General features: G+C 41.6%; 1 non-coding gene and 2 pseudogenes across 1 annotated transcript; 2 read left to right on the forward strand and 1 right to left on the reverse strand.

The window, feature by feature from the left end:
* The first annotated feature begins 376 nt into the window (after positions 1–376).
* On the forward strand, positions 377–789 carry LOC142434094 (ubiquitin-conjugating enzyme E2 N pseudogene; annotated as a pseudogene).
* Positions 790–923: 134 nt separating this feature from the next.
* Positions 924–1,087, forward strand: LOC142435294 (U1 spliceosomal RNA). The gene has a single exon (XR_012781377.1). It is a non-coding gene; the product is annotated as a U1 spliceosomal RNA (small nuclear RNA).
* Positions 1,088–17,112: 16,025 nt separating this feature from the next.
* LOC142433674 (exosome complex component CSL4 pseudogene) lies at positions 17,113–17,564 on the reverse strand (annotated as a pseudogene).
* Positions 17,565–21,627: the final 4,063 nt, after the last annotated feature.

Here is a 21,627-nt window from a genome sequence, read left to right on the forward strand (position 1 = left end):
GGTGGCCTGTGGAGCAGCTGGAGTGTGCAAGTTCTGGGAGGGTGAAGGCCTTCACAGGCTTAGCAGCTTTTGCTCTCTTGGAAGTCAGCTTCCATGTATGGAGTTCATGAGACATTGTTCGATGATGGGAGACCACGTGGACGGGGAGACGCCACAGGAAAGAGAAGCAGGACATCCCAGATAATAGGGAGCAACAAAAACGCAAACATGAGAGGGGGAGCAGGAAATTTAGACGGCTCCCCTAGATGGCCAGGAAGCACCTAACACTTACTGTTTGGCCGGTAGGAACTTTGTTGAGTATAATTTGCATACCATAAAGTTCACCTATTTAAAGTGCAATAGCGGAGACCAGAGGCTAAACTCACGATCAGACAAGATGGCTGGGCTTATCAAGGAAACCCAGCATTTGCTGGCAGAACCAGTTGAGAGCAATGCATGTTAATTGCTGGTCAATCCTGGCCCCCAGGATTCTCCCTTTGAGGGAGGGACTTTTAAACTTGAACTATTCCTTCCAGAAAAATACCCAATAGCAGCTCCTAAACTATGTTTCATTACCAAAATTAATCACCCTAATGTAGACAAGTTGGGAAGAATATGTTTAGATATCTGGAAAGATAAATGGTCCCCAGCACTACAGATCCGCACAGTTCTGCTATTGATCCAGGCTTTGTGAAGTGCTCCCAATCCAGATGATCCACTGGCAAATGATAAAGCTGCACCATGGAAGCCCAACGAAGCCCAAGTCATAGAAACAGCTAGACTAGACTCTATGCCATGAATCATATATAAGTCGATCTGATCAAGTGTGCATCACTTCTGTTCGGCCAAGACTTCTTCCTTTTTTGTTTGCATTTCATGGACATAGTCTTAGCATCATTACAGAATAAAAGCCCAGACATCTTCCAAAAAATATAATAGAACTCATACTTACCTGGCAGGGGAGATACCATGATCACGAAGGTGGTTTTCCCAGGGCGAGGCTTATCCATTGCACTCCGGATGTGCTGACCCCTGCAATTTCCCCAAATGTGGGAAACTCGACTGCATAATTTGTGGTAGTGGGGGACTGCGTTCGCACTCTCCCCTGAGGAAAAAAAAATATACAATAGAACTCAGGATATTAATAGTCTTTGGATTCCCATGTCACCACCAGTGTACCTTCCTTCATCCTCATCTTGCCAGCTTTCAAAGCCCCACACCAAGGAATCACCATTGGTTTCTATTCATTCATCAGCTAGTTCTGCACATTGTTTCTTTAAAATCTCGTGCAACTCTACCTACCTTCTCAGTTCATCACTCCCACCCAACGGCAGGCCACAGTCTTTTCTTGCTAGAACAGCACTAGCCCTCTAGCTGGTTGCAATTACTTCCATCTGTACACTCCTAAGTCTATTCACTACAAACAGGGTGATGATTAAAAATAGAAATCTCATCATTCTCCTGCCCCAAAGCCTTTCCTGGTTTCCTTTCACAGAAAACCATCTAAATTCCTTACCAGGATCATCAAAAGCCTGCTTCAGCACTCATTATGTTCCCTGCCCTCTCCCTCTAACTCAACTCAGATCTAGGCCATTGGCCTTCTCTCTTCTTCTGTTCACTCTGTTTAGATTATATAGGTATTTTCTCCAATAAATCTCTTGCATCTCAGAAGTGATCATGACATCTGCCTCTGGAAAGACCCAAACTGAACTGCCTATTATGTGTCCCAGTGAAAGACACCCAGAGCCACAAAGAGCTGGAAGTAGCACAGGGACACCGAGGATAGGCACTTCAGCATCTTTAGTCAATGGTGTGATCAGTAAGTAGCAGCCGCGGATGCTATTTCATTTAAAAGTGTTAGCTGTAGCCAGTTGTACTTCAGGGAATGTCAGTCTAGAATCCAGAAGAGACCAGCCATCATAATCAAAGACCCACCTGGCAAAGCGGAGGGGATGTCACTGAGGGTTGGCTGTCTTGCTCTAATTACTGGAAAGATCTGAAGACTTCAACCATCCACTCAAATGGTTTTCTGACATTCCATTCCAACTCAGAGTGACCTATTAGGACAGAGTAGAACGACCCCTTTGGATTTCTCAGGCTGGAAATCTTCATGGGAGCAGAGGGGCTAGCAGCTTCGAACTGCCAACTTTACGGCTAGCAGCCCAACACTAAAGTTCCTGCTGAGATGAGGAGTTCCTTAAAAATTTTAGACAACTACATTCATGGCTTCCGAATGTACTCCCCCCCTTTTGGGGGGAAGTAGCCATATTTTCTTTTTGGATCCATATGTAATATAGTATGTAGTATAGAAACTCTTCACCAGGCAGAAAAAATTGGATTAGCATACTTAGTTTTTACTCAGTCATTCCAAACATCTCTATGGTAGTAGACTTAATTTTCAAGAGGATGAATTAAAAATATGAAAGTGGCCATCTTGCTTATTTCTCAGAGCTTGTTTCCTCCATCCATAAAATGGGATGATCTATTTATTGAGATCACATGATCACAAGGAGGGCAAATCATGTCTTTTTTTAAATTGTAAAGTTATTTGTGTTTTAGGTTTCATTAATTTTATAAAATATTCCACAAATGTGGGGTTGTTTTCAAAGACCCATTACCGCCTGAAACTCCTGATCCATTTTCAGACTCCTTTTTTACACCCTTGATTCTTCCTTTTATATAATGATGCCCTCTGCTTTTCTCTTGTATATCTTTATTTCAGACCATGCACGAGACTGGGCCTAGTTCCTCATTCAAAGTCTATTAGAGAGGGTAATGATCCCCTGCTATCACTTTAAAGGTGATCCTTTTAAGGATGATGGTGCTGTGTCTAAAACCAGTAAATCCATGACCAGAGCCTAGCTTCTGGTCTCTGAGCTCAATGCTCTTGAATCAGGTTGGCCGATGAAACAACAAATATATTGAGCTTGACGTAAATGTCCAAATAGATGTTATTATCTTGTCCTAAGACATGTTCCTCCTCCTAAATTCATTGTAATCATTAAAAGAGTTATTGGTGGTGTCTACCAAGTCCCCCATGATAGAAACTCCAAAATCAGTTTAATTCTGTCCTCTCCACTCTTGTTGTTATTGTCGGTGCTGTGTTGCATCAAGTCAATTCTGATTTGATGAGATGTAACACAAATATACGGCCTCTTTCACCCCATTCTCCATTTAGATGGATGAAAGTAAGGAAGTTTCTTCTTTAAAGCAAAACAAAATAAAACCCCCCAAAACGTGGCCATTGAATCAATTTTGACTCAACTTGACTCTGGTTTCTGGTTTCTAAATATTTATAAGCATAGATAATCTCATCGTTCACCCTTGAAGCTGCTGGTGAGTTTGAACTGCTGACCTTGCAGTTCAATGATTATGCAATAGTCCCTCCAGGCCGGCCACTGTATAGAGAGGCCAGCTTTTGTTTCTTCATTCAATAATTGGGGAGCATTTTGAGGTGTTTCCATTTGAGACTGTAATGAATAATGCTGCGATGATCATTCATGTTCAAGTTTTGATTGGAATACCTTGTTTTCAATTCTCTTTGATCTTTACCTAACAACCAGTAGCAATACTGTAACTCTATGTGACATACAGTAACTCAATGTTTAGCTGTTTGAGGACCTGTCAGACTTCTCTCAAAAGTGGCAACTAACAAGTGTATGATTCCTTTACAAAGTACAAAATGGTCTATTAATAATCAGGATTTTGTGACTCCTGATTCTGTCTGTGTGGGGCGAGGGATGACTTTTGTGTCTGGCTCTGTTTACTAAGCATTATACTTGTGAATCTCATTGGGGCTGGGATAGTGGCGGGAATGGAGCACAGGAGGTTTAAGTGATTTGCTAAATATTGTTTCCCGATCTGGGTACTAATTGTTTGTGAACGTTTTGTATGTACATTTATATTAAAGCTTTAAAACATCGATAGATAGTAGACAGATAGATGTATACATATATATATTTGGAGAGATTAGATAGCTGTTAAAAGGATGCATAAAAGGTACTGAATAAATGCAGAGACTGGTGTCAGAAAATTCTTTTTTTTTTTTTAGAACAAAAAAGAAAAACCCATTTTGGCCACTAGATGGCGACATTAGTTGCCTGGAAGTCAGATTCCAAAGTGTTTCAATACATTTTAAGATGTGGTGGATTGTCTTAGAAGAGACAATGGTTCAAATAGAGACGGTGAAATTTATAGAACGTGAGAATCTCTAGTCTTATTTTCTCTCATTTTCCACGTGAAAAAAAAATCAAGCAATGGAAGGATGACTTGCCCCGAAATCCTCAAACTTACTCCTATTGAGTCTATGTAAACACATAGTGACTAACTCATAGGACAAGGTGGAACTGCCCATTGTGACTTTCTGAGACTCTATCTCTTTATGGGAATAGAAAGCCCCATCTTTTTCCGGAGAAGCGACTGGTGGTTGTGAACTGCTGGCTTTGCAGTTAGCAGCCCAATTCGTAACCATTATACCACCAGGCTCCTAGGAGGCAAATGCCTAAAACTCAGGTTTATGGGCTATCAGTTTGCGCTACCACAGTCAACTACTTAAAGAAATAATAAGAAGAAAGCAAACAAGCAAGAAAAAAAAAACCAAACCAAAAAACCCCCCTTGTTTTAAGCTCTGGTTCATTCCTACCATGCTGTGAAAGAGAGGTATTACCAAGAAGTATCTCCCCTTTTATAATTCTAGAGAGCAAAAGTCCCAATTGCAATAGAAAATGTGTGCTTAGATTTGGTAATACTGACAGGCCAGTGTGGAAGGTCCTTATGCAGACCATTTTTCAATAAGCATCTGGTGGATTGTGCCTCTTCCCCCTAGGGGTGGAGTTTCCATCTCTTCCCTCTTTCTTAACTTTCTTTCTCTATTTGAAGAGCTGGCACCACCAATGTTCTTTATCAGGACCAAGCGTCCAAATCAAATGCAATGACTGTGGGGAACAGATCAAACACCATCACATTGTCATGATTCATTTGTCAGGGTTACAGAGGCTGTAGGCAGGAGGGAGTCCATGTGGCAGATGAAATAGTCAAGATAAAATGAAGACTCTCTGTCCTTGTAACCTGGACCTTGGGAGCGATGCCTTGATAGATGAGGACATCTGTGGGCAGAGGCAAAGGAATGCTATCAGGCTCCAAGGTATGTGCATCAGTGTGCTTCAATGACCTCCGGGGGAAGGTGGATCCTTTTAAGGAGACCAGGTGGGCTGAGATCATAAAGAGCAATTTGCCCTCAGGGGCTCTTGACCGTGTCTACTGACATTCAGTGGGATACTGCCACATATACCCTGTAATGCACAGCACAACCTTCCACAACAGAGAATGATGTGGCCCTCAATGTCAACAGTGTGCAGGTGGAGAAACCCTAGTTCTTTATATCGAACTAGGTCCCAGTGAAAAAAACTTGGCATCTCCAAGAGTCTTTCTGATGTTTTACATGAGCCAGCTGTGAGTAAAACAAAGGCACAAATGTAAACCAGATAGTGAATGTAATTGCTAATTAAAAATCTGATACAGTTGATTAAATTTCTTCCATGTTTCACTTTTTAATGTTATTCCCACAACTGTTTTATTTTTGCTTTTTAACTTCCTCTTAAATAAGAAGCATTCAAGTCAATTCTTTTTTTGTTGTTTTATTTATTTTTATTATTAATCATTTTACTGGGGGGCTTTTACAAATCTTATCATGATCCATCATTCCCTTGTATTAAGCACACTTATACATAAGTTGCCATTAACCTTTCCAAATATTTTCTTTCTACTCGAGCCCTTGATATCAGCTCCTCTTTTTATCCCTTCCTCCCCTCCCCTCCCACCCTCGTGAATCCTTGATCAGTTATATATTATTGTTATTTCATGTCTTAAACTGTCCATCCCCCCCTTCACCCACATTTCTGTTATTCATCTCCCTGGTGTGGGGGTTGCCAAGTCAATTTTTTAAAAATTGAGTGCTTGTGAAATTCAAGAAAGGCATAGTACTGGTTCACTGCGGGGGCTTTAGAAGTCTGAATTGCAAGATGAAGGAATCAACATGAGCTTGGCATTGCCTTCTCCCCTGCTCTCTTTCTCAAATGGTGATGAAAAAAATGGAGTCTGCACCTCCTTGGCAAGAACTTCTAAACATTCCTTGGCAGCACTCCTCTTTCATATATGATCAAGGTCTTTCCTGACACCTTGATAAACAAGCATGCTTGTCAGCTTGCCCTGCTCTCCCCAGAGGCCAGCCCCCATACACTCCCACTTCCAAGGCTAGTCCTGCTTCTCTTCACCAACAGAAACAAAGGACAGACCCAAGAGCTTATCAGAAGGAAGCACTAGATTACCAGAACTCTTGGTGTCTGAAAGAAGGGTTCTGGTTGATATGTTTTTTTTCTGGCCAAGTAAGGGACTGCCAGAAACGGTATTATTGTTTTTATGATTTTTTCCCCTAAATCTTCCTAATATGTGCAACTTCTTTTCTCCTGAAGCCGTAGAACCTGGAGGACATGGGGGGGGGGGCAATGTGATTATCTTGGCCGACAGTCCAGACCTGGAGCTGGTGATTGGAAGACAAGTAGTCCAGTCTCTCATGTTGCAAGTGAGTAAACTGAGGCCCAGAGTGACAAGTGAGCTATCCAAAGTCAAAGGGATCACAGAGCTGCAAAGGGGTAGAAGGTGCTCCAAGGAGAGCTTATTTCTTCTAAAAAGAGGGGAAAAAAAGAAATCCTGCATAATTTGAAGGTCCTGACTAGCATTAATAGGAGGCAGACATTTCCCTAGTATACCCAGTCTTCATCATCTTCTTCTTCTTCTTCTGTGAGGACCAGCCAGATGCTCCGGACCAAGTAAAGGGTTGAAGCAATTTTCTGAATCTTTTGGGCAGAAACGCCATTGCAGAGCTACAGCCTTTAAATACATGTGGTGTGGCTATAAAGCTATGGGACCAGTTTCCACAAACCACACAAGCAAACTGGGCACACTATGATATATTCATACTGCGTGCTCTGGATTTTCCATGAATACAGGGGACAGGAAATCCAGAAATAGCCCCCAAACAGATTCTGAAGCCAGTTTTTACTTCCACCTTCAGCGAACCTTTTGACTAAGGAAGGCCATGGTGGACAGGAAAACGAAAGGGGGTTAGCCATGCCAACACATTGCTGACGCTTGCTGTTGTGCGGGTGGCCTCATCATTTCCTGGTACTGATCCAGGCCAGTGAGGAAAAAGCTCAAAAGCCAAAGGGAAAGAGTGCCAAGAAGATAGCAAATGCAAAAGAGTCTCCTCCAGGATAAGAGACTTAAATAACAGAACACTGGCTGTGTGATACCAACAATTCAAGAAAAAAGGGGGGTGGGCGGCTATTGGTTTCTCCCCCTAAGTATGCCCAGTAGCCAGGCTAGTTAAGATGTGGTTCAAGGACCAGGAGCATGGACCTCATTGAGCAAGGTCAAAATGTAATATTTTAGGTCCCTGCCTCACACCTGATGTTTAACAATATCCCCAAGAGATAGGTCTGCACCTTTAAATTTTTGAAACTCTGCTTAAGAGTATAGTGAGAATCACTCTTGAGTAGGAGCTGGGAAACCTTCCTACTTCTGCCATTTATTCATTTAATAAGTGGGATCCAAGTTATTTTCCCTTTCGTAATTTCCGTTTTCCCAGAGGTAAACTGAGGGATTGAAATAGAAGACCTTTGAGAGTCTGTATGTCCCCAGAATTTTAGCGTTTGATGGGCTCGAACTGCCTGCCTTGCAGTTAGCACTCCAACACTTATTTCACAGCACCAGCAGCAACTCTACTCCTAGGCCCTCAGATCCAAACTCACTGCCATCACGTTGATGCTGACTCCTAGTAATACTGTAGGACAGGATAGAACTGCCCCTGTGGGTTTGTGAACCTGGGACTCTTTACAAGAGTAGAAAATCCTGTCTTTCACCCTGGGAGCACTGGTGTTTTCCAACTGCTGACCTTGCTGTTTTGCAGTTAGCAGTCTGACACGTAAACCACGTAGCCACCAGGGCTCCCGCTGACCTATGATAACTCCTTGTAAATAGCTCGGCTCCTTTCAGATTAGCGAGGTTTATGATTGAAAACCCAAGTAGTAAAAGATTGACTTCCTCGGACATTTCCAACACATCCTCTCAGTTTGCTTAACCCCACAACCTCTTGCAAGGATTCTGAGGTGGGATGGTCAGGCTATCACCATTTCCGGTCGTTTACCGTGAAGCAATAGCATAGGGCAAATGGAGTGATGTGGGGGAAGGAACCAATATCTATGGTTGTTCCCTGGATCAGGAGCAGAAAGCAGTGAACTCTCAGGACGAGGAGCGCTAGGACCAGTTTACAAAGCTGAATTCACTCTATCTGGGACTTCCTGCACACAGGATCATCCAGGAAGTGCTCACGACCTTTAACCCAAGAGTTGCTTTTGTTTGTTTGTTTGTTTTCTGCCCTGCGATACCTGGGACCCGATCCTGTTGGTGTCACTGGCACTTATTGTTTGAGTCTGGCCTTATTATTTAAAAATGAGCAAAGGCGCACCATCACAAGGCTCCAGGATCATCACATCCCATAAAAAGTGAGAGGTTTGAGCGGAGACTTGCGTTTTACCAGCCTCAACTAACCATGGACAGCCCCTTAATGAGATCCTTGTTACAATTACACTTGCTTCTGCAATTGAATGATACCCATGGGTTCTTCAGTGGAGGAATTCAGACAGGCCTTGGCTAGGTGATTCTTTTGCTTGTCACAGTGTCAATGAAGGCCACACAGGGATGCTCAGATGATGGATGAAATAGTACAGAGGACCTTCACTATCTTATCCGATGTGTGGTTAAGGGTGCCTGGAAGGCTGGGTTTGGTTGGATCATAGCACGGGTGGGTGATAGATGGCTTCTTTAGTATGGCTGTGCTTCGGAGTATTTGGCCTTCTCACATTGTTACAGGCTTCCCTGAGAAGGTATAATCCTAATAGGACCAGGTGGAAGTTACATGGCCTTTTATGACTCCATAGCAGAAGTCATATAGCTTCACTTCGGCCATGTTCAGTTGCTCAAAGAAGCCGTAGACCCACCTTAATCCAAGGGGAAGGAGCATAGCCACCAGATCGCAACAGTGGGTGTGTCAGAGCATTTGCAAACTATTTTTTTTCTTTTACAATTTCTATGTGCCCGAGAGATAAGTAGCATGGAGGGAACATTCTATTTTTAATCCTAGATTGGAATTTGTGTCCTCCCAAGGACTGCTGTTTTCCCACACAACTTGAGGCTCAGGCAAGAGGGGAAAATTAAAGATATTCTTTGAGTCTTCTCTTCATGGCTCACACTGTATCTTGGGTCACTGAATTTCAAAATTTGGGCCTAAAAGGAGGGAGCCAAGGAGGACTCCTTTTTTTTTTTAAGTTCACTCTCTCACTTTTTATAAGACTTCAAGTGGCCCTCTCATTTTTTTTCCTGTGTCCTGCTCTAATTCTACTCAAATTTCTAAGAGCTGGGGAATGTTGTCTTACCTTATCAGAAAGAATAAAAAGAGCAAACTGCAAAAATGAAGGATCCAAGAGTCATGAAATCAAGGTGGGAATGTGTGTGTGTGCATGTGTGTGTGTTAGGCAAAATCTATTAGTATTTCCTATATTACACTCTAGCAAGGTGGTCTAACTGTATTGCTCAGACACTGGGGTGCTAAGCATTGGGGTGCTAACTGAAAGGTTGGCAGTTCAAACTGACCAGCTGGGAGAAAGCTGAGGCTGCTGGTCCCTGTACAGATTTACAGTCTTGGAAATCATAGCTAGGTTCGTTATGAGTCAGAATTGACTGGAGGGCAGTAGGTGGGTGAAGTCTTGAACTCCATCTTATACTTGAGCCACACCAGAGCTCTCTGGCTCTGAACAGGAAGAGGAAGTTTCAAGTCCCTCAGAACTCAGTGTGGGCCATCTAGCGATCCTTGATCACATACTCTTGCTAGGGACTGGACTAAATGCTTTATATCCATGATCTCATTTATATCTCAAAAGTATTCTATGAAGTCTATAATATGAGTATTATGCCCAAGTTACAGGTGAGGAAAGCAAGGCTCTGAGATCTGCAAAATCTTGTTCCAGGTGACACTGTCATGAGAAGCTGACCCCGAAGCCTGCAAAATGACAAGCTCATCAACTTCTCACAAAACTATGTTGTTGTTGTTGTTAGGTGCCATTGAGTCAGTTCCGACGCATATTGACCTCTAGGTACAACAGAACTAAATACTGCCCACTCTTGCTCCATCCCCACAACTGTTGTTATACTCTAAGAATAATATGAGTATAGTCAATAAGACTGTTGTTTAGTGGCTTAGTGCACGTTTCTAATATAAATCACTAATATTGGTCAAAGAAAGCACTTCAGGGAGGTAATTAATAAGGAACCCGGAGGCACAATTGTTGAGTGTTGGCCCATTAACCATAAAAGTCAGTCTCTCAAAGCAAACAGCCTTGTGGAAGGAGAAAGATGGTGCAGTCTGATTCCTAAAAGATGGCAGGTTCGGAAGTCCTGTGAGGCTGTCCTAGCCCATCCTCCAGAGTGTCGGTGGGTCTGCTTTTGACTTGAGGGCAACGTTTTGGGGGAGGTTAATAATAATAATATCAATTGCCTTACATGTTCCAGGATCCAATGCAAGCATTTGTGAATGGTGGTTTGTTAGGCACACAATCAATCCTCAGGGAGCAGGCACTATCTTTATCTTCACACAGCTCAGAAAAAGAGGCAGTGAAGTAACTGGCCCACAGACAACTTAGCACAGCAAAGATCGAAACACAAGAAGACTGACTCAGGAGTCTATATCCTCTTGTCCTTTCTTGATTGTAATTGATAGCATGGCTGTTATTAATTTTCCTTGGAAGGTAAAGGTATATAACCTGTCGGAGAAGCACAATGTGACGTATGTCTTTACCTGTAATTAGGGGGCTTGCATGTCCCCAGTGAATATATAGGCCTGGGTTAGCAATAAAGAGCTCTCTCTCGGGTTTCCTCCCTCTTGGCTCTGTAGGCTCCCTTCCCTCCCCTGTCCTAGCTCCCCTGTGCCCGTTCCCCTTGTCCTCCTTCCCTTCCCCCACTCTCCATGTGGACCACCAAGCGGGGCTGAGGTGAGCATGCTACCATGAAATGTGTCTGACTCCATTATTTCAGTCTCTCATCTCTCATGCTCTCTATGACTTGAATATAATATATCTCAACTGAACAATTGTGCCTGTCGAACCCATAATTAGGGGGGGGGACTAACCCCCTCCTTCCTGCACATGCATCTAACAACTATTCTAGTTAGGTCTTGATTAACCTCTGAAGGGAAATTCCTACCCCCAGCTTTGTATTTTCACTAGCCCCATTACAGTGCTTTGCAAATAGTAGATGCTCAATAATCAGTTTTTTAAGTCTCCTTATGCTCAGTCAACTCTATTGTAGGAGCTTTAAGGTTGTACTATGAACCTATAGGCTACATAGAAGCAAATTATTTCTCTCCATTCAAATTGGTTCAATTCCATCAGCACATGAGTTGGGTTTTTTTTTCCCATAAGCCTTTTGGGAGATACACGATATTAAATTGGTTATTGATAGCTCCACACATTTCTGGTGAATCACTATCCTCATTTCCCCAGGATTCTATTCTTAGATATACCAAACCGACTTGAAAGCAGAGCTTTAGAGACTCAGATACATGCACACTAATGTTTGTTTCAGAATTATCCACAGTAGTCAGATGGTGGCGACAACCCAAATACCCACTAATAATGGATAAACAAATTATGGTATATTCATACAGTGGAATGTGAATAAAGTAAAATGAGGTTCCGCCACATGAATGGACCCCAAAAACGTTAAGTTAAAGAAATCATATCTAAAAACTCCAATGCACTACCATCGAATTGCTTCAGACTCGTAGTGACCCTGGAGGACGGGGTGGAGCTTCCCCTGAGAGTGTCCCAGATTGTAACTCTTATGAGAGTCAAAAGCATCATTTTTCTCCAAAACATATAAAAAAGGATACAGATTGTATGATCCCACCAAAATGAAATACTGGACAAGGACATAGAGGCCCATGTTTATTAGAGCTTACCAGGGACTGGGCAGAAAGGGGAACTAGGCGTTATTGCTTAGGAGGGTGTTACTTTCTGTTTCACTCACTGGCACTGAGTTGGGGCTGACTCCTAGCGACCCCATAGATAGGGCAGAACTGCCCCTGGGCGTTTCTGAGACTGGAACTCTGGGGAGGGTGGTGGAATATGCTTCAACGCGAATTGCAGTGATGGTAGCACAACATGGCGAATGTAACTAATAGTCCAAACAACAAACTTGGATTATAAGAATTTAAAAATAGACCTCAAATTCTTATATCTGTACAACACTGCCTTTTTCTTCTAGAGAGATGGTCTTCCTATGCCTGACTGCTTCATCTTGGGGCTTGGGGTGGGGGTGGGTGGTTGTAACTAGTTAGTTTGGGACCAGGCTCTCATCCCTGCCACTTCTTTGTGCCTGGGGCTAGCTCTCTGTCCCAGTCTGAACACAGTTTGCCCACTAGATTTAAGAGAGTTACAGTTGGCAGCCAGCTTGTTGGAGCAGTGAGGAGAGAAACTCGTCATGGCTGCAGCTTGCTTCTCCTTCATGTGGTCCTTTCAACAAGGATTCACACGTCAGCATGCCACATCAAGGGGAAATGCTTCCCTCTGGCTTGCCAGGTCCTCTAGATGTGAGTCCTCCTAACCTACGAATTTCCTCTCTCCTTGTGCCTGTATAACAGATCTCCCGTTAGGCAGGCAGACACCCAACCATGCTCCTTCCCATCTCCTTGCATTTACACATCAATCCTCCTCTCCTCCCACCACTAGAGCTTGTACCCGCCAAACTATCACTTAGTGACATTGGTATAAGAGATGTGTATTATTTCCCATGTCCGTTTTTGCAACCCAACTACATTGTCAGTACTCATGCCATGCCATCTTGCTATAACACCCTCCATTTCTTTACTTATTGACATCTTCAGCTGCCTTTTCAGTCACAGCTTGCCAGGAAAAGCAGCTGGCATCTTAGACTTTTGTCAAGGACCCTAGACCTGCAGCACTGGAATCTCGGGGGAATTCAATAGACTCTGCAATTGTCATTTACAGCCATGTTCTCATAAAAATTTGCCTGTGTCCAGTCTAGATTTGCTTCCCTAAGGCTCTTTCTGCCGGAAATTTCTATTCACCTTTCAAGATTTAGTTTAAATATCACCTTCTCTGAGATACCCAAGGATCCCTGGCAGTGCAGTGGTTTATGGGCTGGGTTTTTAAGCGCACGTTTGTTGGCTCAAAACCCCTCGCTGCTCACTTGTCAGCAGAGAGATGAAGCTGTCTGCTCCTGTAAAGATTGACAGTCTCCGAAACTCTAGGTGACAATTGTATGCTATCCTATAGGGCTTCTGGGAGTCCTATGGCTGGATGGCAATGGGATTCATTTGGTTTGGATTCTGGGATCCCATTCCCTAAGAACTCTGCCTGCTATAGGAACAATAATGCCTCCTGGATCTAGCAATATTTCTATATCCACTGCCCCTGGACTGTGGTACGGACCAGTGTAAGTTCTGGAAGATCTTATAAGAGAGGCTCAGACGTAGCAATCAGTGAGGACGAAATAGTGCTTGTCAGGAAGCTTGAATAAACTGTGCATTTAGAGAAAATTAGGGGGAAAAATCTATTGTCTTTTGTGAGGGGGTGACCACTAGACATCACCACCCTTTTCTTGCCGTTGAATCCATCTTGATGATCTCCTACTCCTTCAGAAAAAAAGAACATACATTCTGTGGTTCATTGTCATGGCCTTTGAATGATTTGGGCGCAATTGTGATGAGAGTGACTATTCTTGGAATTATTCTGTCTAGAAAAATATACAAATGCAGTTAAATCCAGCAGTGTTTTCCCCCCTCCTTTTCCCACAATCTAGGGCATTCTTCATATCTTATCGTTGTAGTTTTTCCTATTCATCTCAATGAGTACAGTTAAAAACAAGGAGCATCAGATCTAAAGCCAACATGAGGACTGTTTAAAATGAAAAGACAGACTCTCTGGAGATATCGACAACAACAAGTGTGAAAAGAAGAGAATGCTGAAGTCTAAATTCTATAACCATAAAAATTCCAATCAGGAATAAAGGTAGAACAGACATTTTAGATGAATATAAATGAGGAGAATGTCACCAGCAGGCCTATTCTAAAAGAGTAGATAAAGGATAGTCTATAACAAAAGGAAATCATAAAAGAAGATACCTTTGAGTATCAGGAGGAAAGAAATCATAAGGCAAAATGAGTAAATAAGTAGGCTTTTGTTCTCTAACATTTTCCATGTTATGTTTGATGGGAAAGTGAAATTATAACACTTCCTGATGTGATTCTGCATGTATTCAGATGAATTATTTAAAACTATTTCATTATAAATGAAAGTGTTTAAAGGCCGGAAAGGGGTAAGTTTTCTTTACTTCACTTAAATTGATTAAGTGACAAGATTAATGCACTTTAGTAGTAATATATCTATACTGTAATGCCAAGAATGATCACTAAGAATATTATTAAAAGAGAAATCCCAAAAACCCTACAGATAAATTACAACAAAATTCTAACAGATATTTAAATAACTGACAGAAAGCAAGAACAAGAAAATAAGGCAACAAAATTGCAAACATAGCACTAAAAAGTGATAATTACACCAAGTAAAAATGGTCTAAATATACTGGTTAAAAGTCAAATAGCAGCAGTGTAGAGAAAAACATATTGTCTGAAAGAAACGCATTTCAACTGTAATAATATAGGCAGATTGAAATTAAAAGGTAGATAAAGATGTATTCTGCAACCGTCACATTAAACAAAAATCTTTTTATATAACTATCAGAAGACAAAATATGGTCAACATTGTGAGAAATGGGAATTCTTGAATACGTCATTGTGTCTATGTAGGACCTATAGATAGACCAAAAGGCAGCTGCTTGAACAAAGCAAGGGAATACTGCATAATTTAAAACAGGGAAAAGTATGAGTCACTGTGGTGACCTTTCACCCTACTTATCCAACTGTGAAAGTAAGGTGAAGGGATATAAGCTTGACTCAATAATCTGAGAAAATGATAGTAAATATTAAAACAATTATTACTGAGCAAAACATCTGAACACCTGGAGTATAGGAAGACGAATACAGCATCAGGATTAGAGGAAGACTCGTTAGCTACCTGCGGTACACAGCACAACCTTGCTTGCTGAAAGTGTAGAGGACTCGAAGCACTTATTGATGATGATCAGACTACAGCCTGTAGTGTGATTCATGATTCCAGACAAAGAAACAGGGACCTGGGACGGATAGAATACTGAGGAAGGAGCGAGGAAGGACGGGGTGGTGGTGAAGAAAGAGAGCCACATCTATGGAGTGCTTAACAAGATATTATTGTTGATTCATATCTTGAGATGGTCTATGTAACTATATACAGTATGCTCCTTTAAAAAATAAAACAACCTCTAGATTCCATATGCCTCAAATCTAAATAGTGGTCTGAGTGGCTTAAAAAAGAAAAAGGAGGCAAATAAAACTGAAATGAACTTGGAGTTTTTAGTGCCACACAAGTTCATCTCAAGGAAAAGAACTGTAAAAATATTTTAAAAAGTAAAAATTCTCACAAATGGACAAATAATCAAATGGAGGAAAAAAAGTGAAGTTGTCAAGATTTTCATTTAACTTGGCTCCACTATCAACAGGTATATCATTTAAGGTGTTAATAAGCAAACATATTACCATGAAGACTGAGGTGGGCCTGACTTAAGCTTCGATCATTTCAGTCTCTCATATGTAGTTGAATGCGGGACAATGAAAAAGAAAGACCAAAGTGAAAATGAGGCCTTTGAATTGTGGTGCTGGTGAAGACTATGTCCCATGGCCTGCCAGACGAAGAACTGACCTTGGGAAAAGCCCAGCAGAATGCTGCTTAGAAAAGAGTGTGGTGAGACTTCATCTCATATACCTTAGACATGTTATCAGGAGGGACCAGTTTGTGGAGAAGGACATCATGCCTGGTAAAGTCGAGCAGCAGTAAAAAAGAGGAAATACCTCAAGTGATGGATTGACACAGTTCTTACAACAATGGTTTCCAACGGCAAGGATTGTGAGAATGGCGCGGGACCAGGCAGTGTTTCCTTCCTTTGTCGATAGGGTCGTTATGAGTCAGTACTGACTTGACAGCGTCTCACAGCAACAACCTCACACATCAATTGGACAATGGCGATGAAATGAATCACTTCCTTTAATAACACAAAGTACCACAAGGACTCCAATATAACATGAGCATTTGAATAGCCCTACGACTAGAAAGGAAATGAAATTAGGTAAATAGTCCAGAGAATTGAAAACAAATATGCGCATACCACATTTTATTGCCCTTCACTGTATTGTGCATTAAGGAACTCTGGAGGTCCTGTTGGGATGGACCGTTAACTGCAAAGTCAGTGGTTCAAACCCATCTTGCAGCTCCCTGGGAGAAAGATGGGGCGATTTGGTCTCAGAATCATGTATGACCTCAGAAATCCTAGGTAGGGTCGCCATGAGTTGGAAAACAACTCAAATGCAGTGGTGTTTGGTTATTGTGCTTCGGAGAGAATGCATTTTGACAAATAGAAGATTTGTGGTGACACTATTGGTTGGGCAAGTCTGTCAGCATCATTCTTCCACAAGTATGTATGTACTTTGTGTCTGTGTGTCACATTTTTGTTCATTCTTAGAGTGTTTCAAACTTCTTCAGAATACTATTTCACACTTCCTAGCCTACAGTATAGTGTAAACATACCTTTTGTTAACTATAAAGTCTTTTTAATAAAAATGGTTTCTCTGTCTCAGGGAAACACCACGTATTTCTAAGGTGAATCAGGAGGCCGAGGCTACTTCCAGCATTATATGGCTTACGTGCTAATGCCTGGAGCAGAGGTGCTTCCTGCCTGGAGAGCTGGGAACCCATAGGAAGGCCAAAAATGCCCTGCTGACAGAGCACGGGGCTGGCAGATCCCTCTGGAGATCTCCAGGGTCTGACTGCAGACAGTGGCATCTTGATGCTACTTTTGTGCACGTACTCTTGGAACCGGGCTGCCGCCCACTGTGGGGGGTGCAGAGGCATCTTAGGTCTGCGGGAACTTGGGCTGGACATTCCGGAATTCCTTAGTGTGGGTTTTAGGACACTGCATCTCACACCAGCTGCTGGGAACCATCTGGACACCTGAGTCACTGCGGGCCGCCACCACGCCCAGCTCATTCTCCGCCGTGGTCAGTACGTAGTCAGACTGTATCACCTAGACAGATCATGTTAGCCAAGACAAGGTCACCTGGGTGGAAACTCTTACAAATTTCAACCTGGTCTTTTTCAGTAGCTCGGATGTCTTCCTTGCGAATAGTTCATCGAAAAGAGTTCTTAAGTGGCATGGACCCCACGTAGAGGATGTGCACTTAGGCCAAGTGGGAATTGATGCTGGCAACCTTACAAGTTACAATAGTCCTGACTGTCGGCAAGAACTGGGCTTCTGTCTCGCTCATCACAGATACCACAAGCAGCGGGAATGCAGTAGTACCTCATGGCGGGCACCCTGATTGCAATCGTCCCGGGACTGGGTGAAAGTAGGCAAACTCTTCTAATTAGTCATAAACATATGTTTAATATGCTCTGGGAAACAAAAAAAAAGGTTTTTGTGACCTACGTTATTGCGATTTTAGGTTTTTTTTTTGGGGGGGTCTGCAAGGGAACCCTCAATAATTCCATGGATGCTCTTGACAGTACTATTTACTCTAGGCAAAAAAGTATAAATAACCCAAATTTTCATCAACAAATGAATGAATAAACAAAATATGTTTGTTATGTCCATTCATTAGGATTGTATTTAGTCATTAAAAGGAGTGGAGTATTGACTGATTCATGCACTAACATGAATGAACCTTGAAAACAATGTGTTAAGCCAAAGAATTCCATTGATCAGACATATCCAGAATTGGGAACCCATGGAGACAAGAAGCATATTGGTGATTGATAAAAGATGGTATTTGGCACAATTGGGTAAGCTTTGGACAGCTTGGATAAAACTATCCACTTCCGTAAAGATTTACAGCCTCCTACTACCCTGAGGGTTGCTGGCAGTTGGACTCTGTGTGATGGCAGTGGGTTCAGTTCTTGTGGCGGTGAATGCTAAGTGGGGAGAAAGTGGGAGCGACTGTTTAATGGGCAAGGCATGTCCTTTGGGATGATGAAAGTACTTTGGAACTAGACAAATGATGACGGTGACATATAACATTTTGAGATGGCTAAAATGTACACTTTAAATGGATGAATTTTATTTTATATGGATTTAACCTTGATTATAAAAATAACGGAACAACATGCATTTTATTGAATAGAAGTTATACCACAATACATTAAAATAATTGCATTTAAAAGTGAACAAAAGACAAATAGACATTTTACTGAAGATGATATACGTATGACAAATAAGCACATAAAAAAAGACAGTCAACCTTACCAGACATTGTTGTTGTTTGCATCTGTCCGGCTGGTTCCAACTCGTAGTGACCCTATGTACAATAGAATAAAACACGGCCAGGTTCTCCATTCTCCTCCTACCCATCACTGTTCTAAAACAGAATGAAGCACTGCCAGGTCCTGCACCATCCTCACCATCAATATGATGTTATTTTTCTGTGTGAGTCACTGTGTTGATGCTATTGACATCAGACAGTAGGGCAATAAAAATTGAAAACACAATGATTTGTCAACATACATCAGTGTAAATGGCTAAAAACAACAAAGTGACCAAAACGCTGATAAGATTGTGGGGAAGTTGGATCTCACACATTGTTGGTAAAAATGGAAAATGATATAACCACTCTGTGAAAGAGCTTTGCAGTTTTTGGAGAAAGCAGGTCACGCAGCTCCCATATAGCAAAGCAATTTCATTCCTGGGTATTTATCCTAGAGAAATTGGGACTTAGGATTCACACCAAAACTTATCTTCAAAATAGCTTTATTAATAAGAGCTAATCACTGGAAACATTCCAGATGTACTTCAACAAGTGAATAGTTAAATTGCGATATACCCAAAACTATGGAATACTACTCATGAAGAAAACTGAATGAACTCTTTTTTAGCCATCACTCAGCTGTCAACTTGTCATACTGTGATGATTTGTCTGGTATGATGACATTGTAAGCGATGCCACCAGTATTTCAATTACCAGCAGGATCACACAGGTGGAAAGGTTTAAACAGAGTTTCTATGCCAAGATAAACTAGTGAAAAAGAAGAGCTGATTTATTTCTGACAAGTTAGCCACTGGAAATCTATAGACTCTCAGCAGAAGCTAGTCTACTAGAGTACCAGGAGATGAACTGCTCAGGCTGGGCGACACTCACAAGGCGACTGAGGAAGCGCTGACTCCTCAAAGTGAAGTCGGCCTTAATCACCGGAAGGAGTATAACACCATCAGTCAGAAGATGATATCCGTGCACCCGCAGGAGGACCACTTAAGATGATTTTCGTTGCGTTCGGAAAACAGGTTGTAAACACACATTTGTAATCAGGGTGGGCAGCTATGCAAATGCCCAATGTGAAAATCACAAATGTAGATTGCTTTCTCTTTTTTAACATTCATCTTCACAACAGCATAATCTAAGTGCCTATTGTAGTGTTCCTTCCGTCCATATGTATAAAAAATAGGTGGAACTATGCTTGTAATGCTTATTTATTCATTTCATAAAAGTCATACTTTTGATAAAATGCTCCATTTTTATTCCCTTGCATATGTTACTTCAGGAAACAAACAGAATGTAAAGGGGAGAAGTGCCAAACAGGCAGAGTGTGATACACTGTCATTCGTTTTTGCTTTGTGTTAAGCCCCGAATTCCCAAAAGGTATTATGAGTGGATTATAATGTTCAGTGAGCTAAAAATGATGTCAAAACAACTGCTGCAAATTCAGCTGAAGCTGACAAGGCTCTTTTCAAATATGAACACAGTATGTTCAGAGAAGAGAACTCACCTGTTCCTCATCTCTCAAACACAGATTATGCTCTAATTGGCCTATAAAGGAATGGGCTCCTCCTCCTTCTATGGTGAAAATGTGGTTAGGGATAATTCACACAGCCAATGGTGCTTGTGTAAAATCGAAGAATATTGCCATTGAGGATGCTAATGTAACAGCAATATGGGAATATTGCCTTTCATTATATTATTTGAATCCCACCACATATTCAGTGTTCTACAAAGAAAATAAGTGGAGAAGCTGGACTAGATATAGAAGAGAACAGCTCCGATATGATATGCAGACAACACAACCTTGCTTGCTAAGGCTGCAATGTACATGGGTGTGCATATGTCTATAGTTTTCCCAGCTATTACATTTACAGAATTCATATATAGGAGTGGAATTGCTGGGTCATAAGGTATTTCCAGCTGTGTTGAGGAAGCACCATACTATTTTTTCATAGTGTTTGTACCATTTCATGATCACATCAGTTGTGTATAAATCACAATATTCCCACAACCTGTTTTTTGTGGGTTGTGTGTATGTTCATGCATGCACACGTCGTTGTTGTTTGTTTTTGATCTGTGCCATTTTTTCAGAATCAGATGGTATTGCATTGTAGTTCTGATTGGCATGTATCTAATTATTAATGACTGTGAGCATGTCTTCATGTATTTGTTAGCCACCCAGATGTCCTCTTTGGTAAAGTGGCCGTGTTATTTGCCCATTTAAGAAATGAATTGTTTTTCTTTTTGTTGATGAGAAATTAAATTTTTCTATATATTTTAGAGATTAGACCATTGTTAGATATGTTCGTGCCAAATTCTGCCCTACCTGCCCCCCAGACTGTAGATCTTCTCTATACTCTTGATCAGTTTCATTTCACTGCCGTCGAGGCCATGCTGACTCATAGCAACCCTGTAAGAGCAGAATTGAGCCTGTGGGTTTTCCAGACTGTAAATCTTTACAGGAACAGAAAACCTCATCTTTTTCCCATGGAGTTACTGGTGGTTTCCAACTGCTGACCTTGTAGTTAGCCCCAGCTTACAACTCACTATGCAACCAGGGCCGTTCGTTTATTTTTTATTAACACAAGTATGTAATGTTAAGGAGGTCCCAGTTATCTAGTTTATCTTTTGTTACTCGTGCACCTTTAGTTGTATCTGACAGTTCATTTGTGTCAAAAATTAGGACTTTTAACTTTGTCTCTATATAATTATTCAGAACTTAATATTTTATATTTAACATTTAGGTCTCATCCACTTTGAGTAAGTTTTGTGTATGGTTTGAGGTATGGATCTTGTTTCATTTTTCTGAAAATAGATATGCAGCTTTCCCACCCCTTTATGAAAGAGACGATCTCCTCTCCATGCAATGGAATTTGCCCTTGTGTCAAAGATCATGCTGCCCATAAATGAATGGATGTCTAGGTCCTCAATTATGTTCCATTGTTTTTTGTGTCTTTCATTGTACCAGTACTATGTTGTTTTGTTTAATGTGGTTGTCTAGTCATATCTTAGGCTGGGCTCTCTAGAGAAGCAAAGCTAGCAAAGTACACACACACACACACACATGTCTCAAGGAAATGGATTGTGCTGTTCTACAGCACGTCCTGAGTTCTTGGGTCAGA

Source organism: Tenrec ecaudatus, chromosome X (genome assembly GCF_050624435.1).
Source record: "Tenrec ecaudatus isolate mTenEca1 chromosome X, mTenEca1.hap1, whole genome shotgun sequence".
Lineage (NCBI taxonomy): Eukaryota > Metazoa > Chordata > Mammalia > Afrosoricida > Tenrecidae > Tenrec > Tenrec ecaudatus.